The 7,764-nt window shown below is 28.7% G+C and overlaps 1 pseudogene; it reads right to left on the bottom strand.

Moving 5' to 3' along the window:
- Positions 1-789: 789 nt before the first annotated feature.
- Positions 790-2,320, bottom strand: LOC145755882 (uncharacterized; annotated as a pseudogene).
- Positions 2,321-7,764: the final 5,444 nt, after the last annotated feature.

Below are 7,764 nucleotides of genomic sequence, written 5' to 3'. Positions count from 1 at the left end.
AGATGTACCTTGTAGTAAATGCATCGTGTATTGAGATGACATCTTAGTTCATGGTTGCACTTTTAAAAGCCTCTGTGATAATATAAAGAAAATTTCTAATTGTTTAGCAGCAAAATTCTAATTGTTTGGCAGCGAACCCCAAGATATTTGCACTTTTACGACAAAACGTGAAGTATCTGGGCATGTGATATCAAGAAAAGGAATTTCAACGCCAACCAAGAAAATAGAAGCAATCAAGGAATGGCCCCAACCAAAGACTGTTAAAGAAATTCAAAGTTGTATGGGTTTATGCTCCTACTACTGAAATTTATGCTCCTACTACTCCCATGTGCTGCAAAATGACCTACATTTTGTAATAGTACATTGAAATACTCATAAAATAAGAAAGTCCAGACACAACACGGTGGCAGGTCGACCAAACTTGCTATATTCTATGCCGGGAGAATTTGGTGGGTGTGCTAATCTCCTAAAAAAAGTCTCCGATCAAAAATTCAACTGGCTTATAATAAAATAACAGATTCAATTGAATTTAATAAATCCACTGAATATTTTGATTATGTTAGATCTGAACTGAGCCTCAACATGCCGGAATTTTGCAGGATGCAATTACCTTTTATCAGCAGTTAATGAACGTTATTGACAATTGATTGTTGTTTTGTGTGAACATTTGGCTAGTTTGCCAGCTTTGCCTACTGTTATGCACAATAATTGTTTACTGATAAATTGTACAAGCAACTATTTCCGTTTTACAGTTAAAATTGTTTTTTTAAATGTCATTTTCAGTTCATTTTATCCAATGCTACCAAGTTTATAACTTATCTGTAGACTTATGTAAATAAATGTTTCAAAGTTGTCTTCTATATGCATTAAAAAATCCTGAAAGTTATCCATAATTTTTTCTTCTGTGCACCTTTTTGTAGACTTTTCAATGAAATATGCGGGAATTAATAAACTTAGAACATAATTAGCATCTACTACATCCCCACCAAAAGGTGTAAACAAATGTGAAAATAGTGCTGCATTGTTCTTTATGATACTAAATAAACCAAATAAATTCAATCCAGAAGCCAACTCCTTGAGATAACACAATCGTTTGTTAATAATGCTGGCCATCATAGTACGAGTAATTTCTTCAATGCAGTCAACTGTAATTTTGCCACGATATCCACATTCTAAAATAGTATCACTCATGGCCTTAGGATCAGCAGAAATGCACTGCATAATTTTCAAATCACTATTTGTAAAATTATAATCAAGACTTAGTTTGCTTAGGTCTATAGAGGTGTTTGCTTCATTGACTCTCTTTTCCAAATAGCAAGATGGCATTGAACATGTGTTCCTCTTTTTACAACTATAAAAAACTGGTCTGTATCAACCATGTTTTTACGTAGAGTGGAGACATTTACATCATTAAAATATGTGATTTTAATATCAGCCTCTTCACTTTTTTGTGTACTTTGCAATACAGAAGAACTAGAAAGGTCTGGAAACAAGCATTTATCATCAAATGTTATAAGGTCCTCTTCAGTTTCTTCTTCAACAAGATACAAAACCATTTTTTTGTAATCTTTTTCAATGTTTTTTTTTGTACTTTTCTAAAGTAAAAGGTTTGGTAAAAAAATCAACAATACGGCCATCTTTAAATGCAAGTTGGTATGTAGCCCCATCTTTGTAACCTTTTGGAGAAAATTGAAAATATCTTTCTTTTGCTTTACATAATATGGATTGAACAGGTTCTGTTATTTCCACATCTATAACAACTGTTTGGCCTCTGACGGGCTTCAGATGAAAATCCTTTCCTCCATTTTCCAGCATTCCAATATTAATACAAACATTTTGGTTTTCAGATTTTCTTGTTACCCTTTGTTTTACTAAATGACAAAACATCCGGTGCACCTTTTTGTTTGCCAGTATGTAAACCTTTAACAAAACATGTAAAATTTTATTTGGGTTGTTTTTTTTTAAAAACACTCAGATTTTTCTTAATCCTTTTTAAAATTTGCATTCTTTTAATATTATACTAACCATATGGGCTTGTTTCAGGCTTTTTAGTCATATTAACTCTATTCAAAGATCTAGAACTAGATGGAAGACTTTCATCACTTGCATTCTAAGGTCTTTCTGCAAAACAATACAACACTGCACTTTTATAAACTTAGAACTGGATTTATTCTAGACTGTAATTAATCCTGGCCTGCACCCTATCTTATTTATATATAGATTCACTTACTTAACAACGACCTAAACTTACCTTTCCCACAAAAAGCACAATACATTTCTCCATGACCATAGGATTGTAATTTTCCACACTTTGTGCCATACATTAAAAAATTAATAAATCAAACAGGCAGATTTTTAAAATTAGGCATACATGTAACTGCAAAGTAATGTCCGGTTTAAAATTTAGCTTTAATTTCCCTAGTATTTTACTATCAATAAATACAATTTTTTTTACATTATCATACTAAGTTCACCCCTAAACCATTACTGCAATGCAAATCAAATACAAAATTTTGTATGGGCTTAAATTATTTTGCAAGTGCTCAATATATTATTCGTGATCAAAATATATTTTGCTCTCTCTTGAAATATTTCTCGCGATCAAAATATATTTCGCGCTGTGTTAAAATATTTCTCGCGATCAAAATATATTTCGCGCTCTCTTAAAATATTTCTCGCGATCAAAATATATTTCGCGCTGTGTTAAAATATTTCTCGCGATCAAAATATATTTCGCGATGTGTTAAAATATTTCTCGCGATCAAACTATATTTTGCGATGTGTTAAAATATTTCTCGCGATCAAAATATATTTCACAATGTGTTAAAATATTTCTCGCGATCAAAATATATTTCGCTCTTTTTTAAAATATTTCTCGCGATCAAAATATATTTCGCGATGTGTTAAAATATTTCTCGCGATCAAAATATATTTCGCTATGTGTTAAAATATTTCTCGCGATCAAACTATATTTTGCAATGTGTTAAAATATTTCTCGCGATCAAAATATATTTCGCTCTCTTTTAAAATATTTCTCGCGATCAAAATATATTTCGCGATGTGTTAAAATATTTCTCGCGATCAAAATATATTTCGCGATGTGTTAAAATATTTCTCGCGATCAAAATATATTTCACGATGTGTTAAAAAATTTCTCGCTATTAAAATATATTTCACTCTCTCTTGAAATATTTCTCGCGATCAAAACATATTTCGCTCTCTCTTGAAATATTTCTCGCGATTAAAATATATTTCGCGATGTGTTAAAATATTTCTCGCGATCAAAATATATTTCGCGCTGTGTTAAAATATTTCTCGCGATCAAAATATATTTCGCGATGTGTTAAAATATTTCTCGCGATCAAAATATATTTCGCGCTGTGTTAAAATATTTCTCGCGATCAAAATATATTTCGCAATGTGTTAAAATATTTCTCGTGATTAAAAAAGAGAAGCGGCTCCGACAGGCTACCGTAAATACTACTGTAATGTTATTTAGTTAAAAAAAGTTTTTTTTATGGTAAGCACATTTTTTAAAATTAGTTTTAGGTATTATACTCCAATAAAATTATTAAAATATAAGAAATCTACTGTATATGATTAGCAACAAGCCACATCTTAGTCTGCATTAACTTTCAAAAATTTTGAAAAATTTAATATACAAATTAAAATTTAAGAAACAAAAAAGAAAATTAGTTTTCAACACTTGTTTGTATTGTTTCAGGCATTAAATAAATGTTTACCTTGTTTTTCTTCAATAGTAATTTCTAGTTCTGATTCAACTTCAATTTGAAGATGTGATTCTTTAAGACTTTCCTTTGTCAATAAATTAAAACTTTTAACAACTACCAGTTACATTGACTAGTTAAATAAAGTCTTCTAACTTAAAATAATTATGTACAATCAACTACTTAATCTGTGGCCCTTAAAGTAAATATGTTAACATTAAATTAATACAATTGTTAAAACCTGGGTCAAGTGTTGTTGATGTTTGTTGTCATTTAAAGTGGAACCTTAATGGAAACAAAGTTTTAAATAAATCTCATTAAAGTGAACATCACTTTTGGGCAATGTGTATAAATGCACAAATTATGTTAATTTAATTTTTTTAATTTAATAATATTGCTAATTTATTATTTCATGTAAAATATTAATTTTTTTTTAATAATTGGGTTGAGTGTTCAAAAAAAAAAAAATTATCAAAAAAAAAGTGTATTAACCCTTTACCTGTTTTAACTTATTTAAATTATGTTAAATGTATTTATTTGTACAAGTTTAAAAATCTTTTAAAATTTATAGAACAAGACCAAATATAAAAATCTAATCAGGGTCCCCTAAATTAAATAAAAAGTTTAGTTAACCAGGTTATAAAAATTAAACCCAATCTCATACAAATAATAACAACATCAAAATTTACCATTAGTTTTTTTTCTTTTCGATTTTCGTTTAGATATAGAAAAAAAATTTCGAAAACTTTTGGCAATAGACTTGAATTTTTTAGAAGTTTGCTGAAAACAAAAATGTAAATTTCAAGTTATTTAAAAACTAGTAAAAATATAAATTTATAATAAAATTTGGCTTTTAATTCTAGTTTTCTGTTTATTTCAATTTAATTTTAAAAGTTTTAAAATACTAAAAATAATAATAAACAGTATTTAAACTTGGCCCTTTTATATAATATAATCTCAAGAATGATTTTAAAGTTTAAACCTGATTTAAAGCAGAGGATCTCGGCTGAACATTTTGCTCCAAAGTGGAACCTTTAATGTAAATAATATTAATGTAAAATATACAGAGAGTTTCTGTATACTGCAGGTATTACATTATAATATTAAAGTTAAAGCTGTGCAATATCATGATTTCTTCAATAATAAACCACTTTTATTTTTATTCTTTAACCAGTTTTAGTTAACTGTATTTTTGTAACAACATATAATTTTAATTATTTTTAATACCCAATAAACAATAAAAGTTTAGTATTTATCATCTATATTTATTTTATAACCACTGATTAGGTCAATTTTACCAGTTGTGTAATTCTGGTTGCCATAGACTACATAACCATAAGTGACTTTCATTAACTTAAACTTTTTAATTATTATTGACTAGATAATTTTGCCTATTAATCAACCTGCTGTTTGATTTTAAGTTTATCAGAAGTGAAAATTGTTTGTAGCATCTTAGTAAAGAACACTTCAGTAAAGAAGGAATCAGGCAAGAAGACTTATGTGATGCCCAATGCCCTAACTACTGCACCAAATGGCTCAACATGATTTGTCTACTAAAGCCAGCAACAAAGTGCAAAGGTTATTACCATAATGTCAATAGTTTAATCCCAGCCGAAGGCGCCTGAAAATTTATATAATTTGTCTCCCCTCTTACTTAGTTTTCCCGTATATTTATTTTTAAAGAAACAGACAAATAACGATCTTGTATAATAATATAAATGCGATGGGCTTTTGTGCAATAAATATTGACGTTGTTAAAATTAAGTATTACGAAAGGTTTTGTTTTATTATTTGTAAGGAAATTACGCATTATAGCTGTATTGTGCCTGATAGATTAAAATTAATGTGTTCGTAGACGATAGAATGCGGATTTAAAATAGCGTGTTACCAGAGGAAGTTTGACAGTTACAGAATATTTGTCTGGTTTTAAAAAACCTGTATCGGAAAATAAAAGATATGCTACGTTATTCGGCAATAAATGTTACGTTATTTGGCAACAAATGCTACGTTATTTGGCAATAAATGTTCTGTTATTCGGCAATAAACGCTACGTTATTTGGCAATAAATGTTACGTTATTTGGCAATAAATGCTACGTTATTTGGCAATAAATGCTACGTTATTCGGCAACAAATGCTACAGTATTTGGCAATAAATGCTTCGTTGTTTGGCAATAAATGCTACGTTATTTGGCAATAAATGCTACGTTTTTCAGCAACAAATGCTACGTTGTTTGGCAATAAATGCTACGTTATTTGGCAATAAATCCTACGTTATTCGGCAATAAATGTTACGTTATTTGGCAATAAATGCTACGTTATTCGGCAATAAATGCTACGTTGTTTGGCAATAAATGCTACGTTGTTTGGCAATAAATGCTACGTTGTTTGGCAATAAAGACCATGTTATTCGGCAACAAATGCTACGTTATTTGGCAACAAATGCCACGTTTTTTGGCAATAAAAGCTACGTTATTTGGCAATAAATGCTACGTTGTTTGGCAACAAATGCTAAGTTGTTTGGCAATAAAGGCTACTTTATTTGGCAATATGTTTTGCCATAAAAGCATAGAAATGAGGCAAAAGTCTCATGTGGTGATACCAAGTGCCTTAACTACTACACAAACTGGTTTACCTACTTTGTTTACTAAAACCAGCAACATTTTGCGGTAGGGGTGCTATTGGGCTTTGTTGCATAGAGTCTTTGGTTTAATCCAAACTGCCTTAATCATCAAGTGAAATCAAGTTTGTGCGAATAATAATACTTATTCTTGATAAAACTTTAAAACTTAAAAGATTAAAACTAACTACAAAAGAAAAAACAAATCAATAAAGTCAAGTAATAAAGTAGCTTTAACAAAGTTGCAACAATAGCCATACTATATTTAAGGTAAAAATAACAAAAACAAACAAAAGCACATTAAATATGAATTTGTTTGTAAAAATTACTTAAACTTACCCTCATTTTGACTTCTTCTTGGTCCTGGATATTCTTTTTTGTAAGTTTTCGCTGGAGTTTGCAATACCTCAAAATGTTCCTTCAAAACAAACAATTATTAAATATTAAAATTATTAATAAACAAATATTAAAACTTTTATTAAAAAAATGTTATTTTACAAAAATATTAACTTCATGTATTTTATTAAAAACACGCTTATATTTATTAATACATTTAAATTTAAAAACCTTATTTAAAGCAGAGAATCTTGGTTGTACATTTTCATTTAAGGTGGAACCTTCAATGCAAATTAAACTGGGCTATAGTTCTGTGTCATATATACTACTAATATTATAAAGCAATAATATAAACAAGGAACGAAGTAACAGGGGTGCTATTCGCTAAAAGCGAATCGTTTTTTTAAATTAGCGAAACATTTTTTACCAATATGTTAAAAAAAAATCAATCAAAAACGATTTAGGTGATAATAAAACACTTGTGTATATTTAAATATGTATTTTTGACAAAACTAATTTTAAACCGGTTTTATACTAATTTAATCACATCAACATGTCCCTGCGTAAATGTAGGTTGCTATAGGGCATTTAATAACAATAACTTTTTAGGATCTAATAATGCATAAATTTCACTCCCGCATTTCTTTAGTTGTTGAGCAATAAAGTTGAACTTCAGTAAGGATAGTATTACATATTAAAAATAAAACACAAGGCATTAGGTGTTATAAAAAAAACAAAGATCATGTCTTGGGCCCAGTAATTGCTCTAAAATGCGATCTAATTTTTAGCGAATCGATTTTTAAGCGTTAATTCAAGCCCTGATAAAGAAGACTGGACAAAATCTAAAATATCTCTAACAGTAAACTGTTTGTTATTTAATAAACCAAGTCACAGATATTTTTTCATTCTGGTCACAAGTATTATCGAAATAAAAACCATTTTTTAAATCTCATATTTTACAGGGAAAAATAATAATAAAAATATTAATTATTTAATATCCTATTATTAACAACATTGAACATTTTATGGTTCAGTTTCAACCTTAATATGTTTTATTTCAACAAGCAATCAAATTTTTAGAA

The sequence above is a fragment of the Corella eumyota genome, chromosome 6 (assembly GCF_963082875.1).
Source record: "Corella eumyota chromosome 6, kaCorEumy4.1, whole genome shotgun sequence".
In the NCBI taxonomy this organism is placed as follows: Eukaryota; Metazoa; Chordata; class Ascidiacea; order Phlebobranchia; family Corellidae; genus Corella; species Corella eumyota.
The sequence above is the reverse complement of the archived record's forward strand: the minus strand, read 5'-3'. Positions and strand labels throughout refer to the sequence as shown.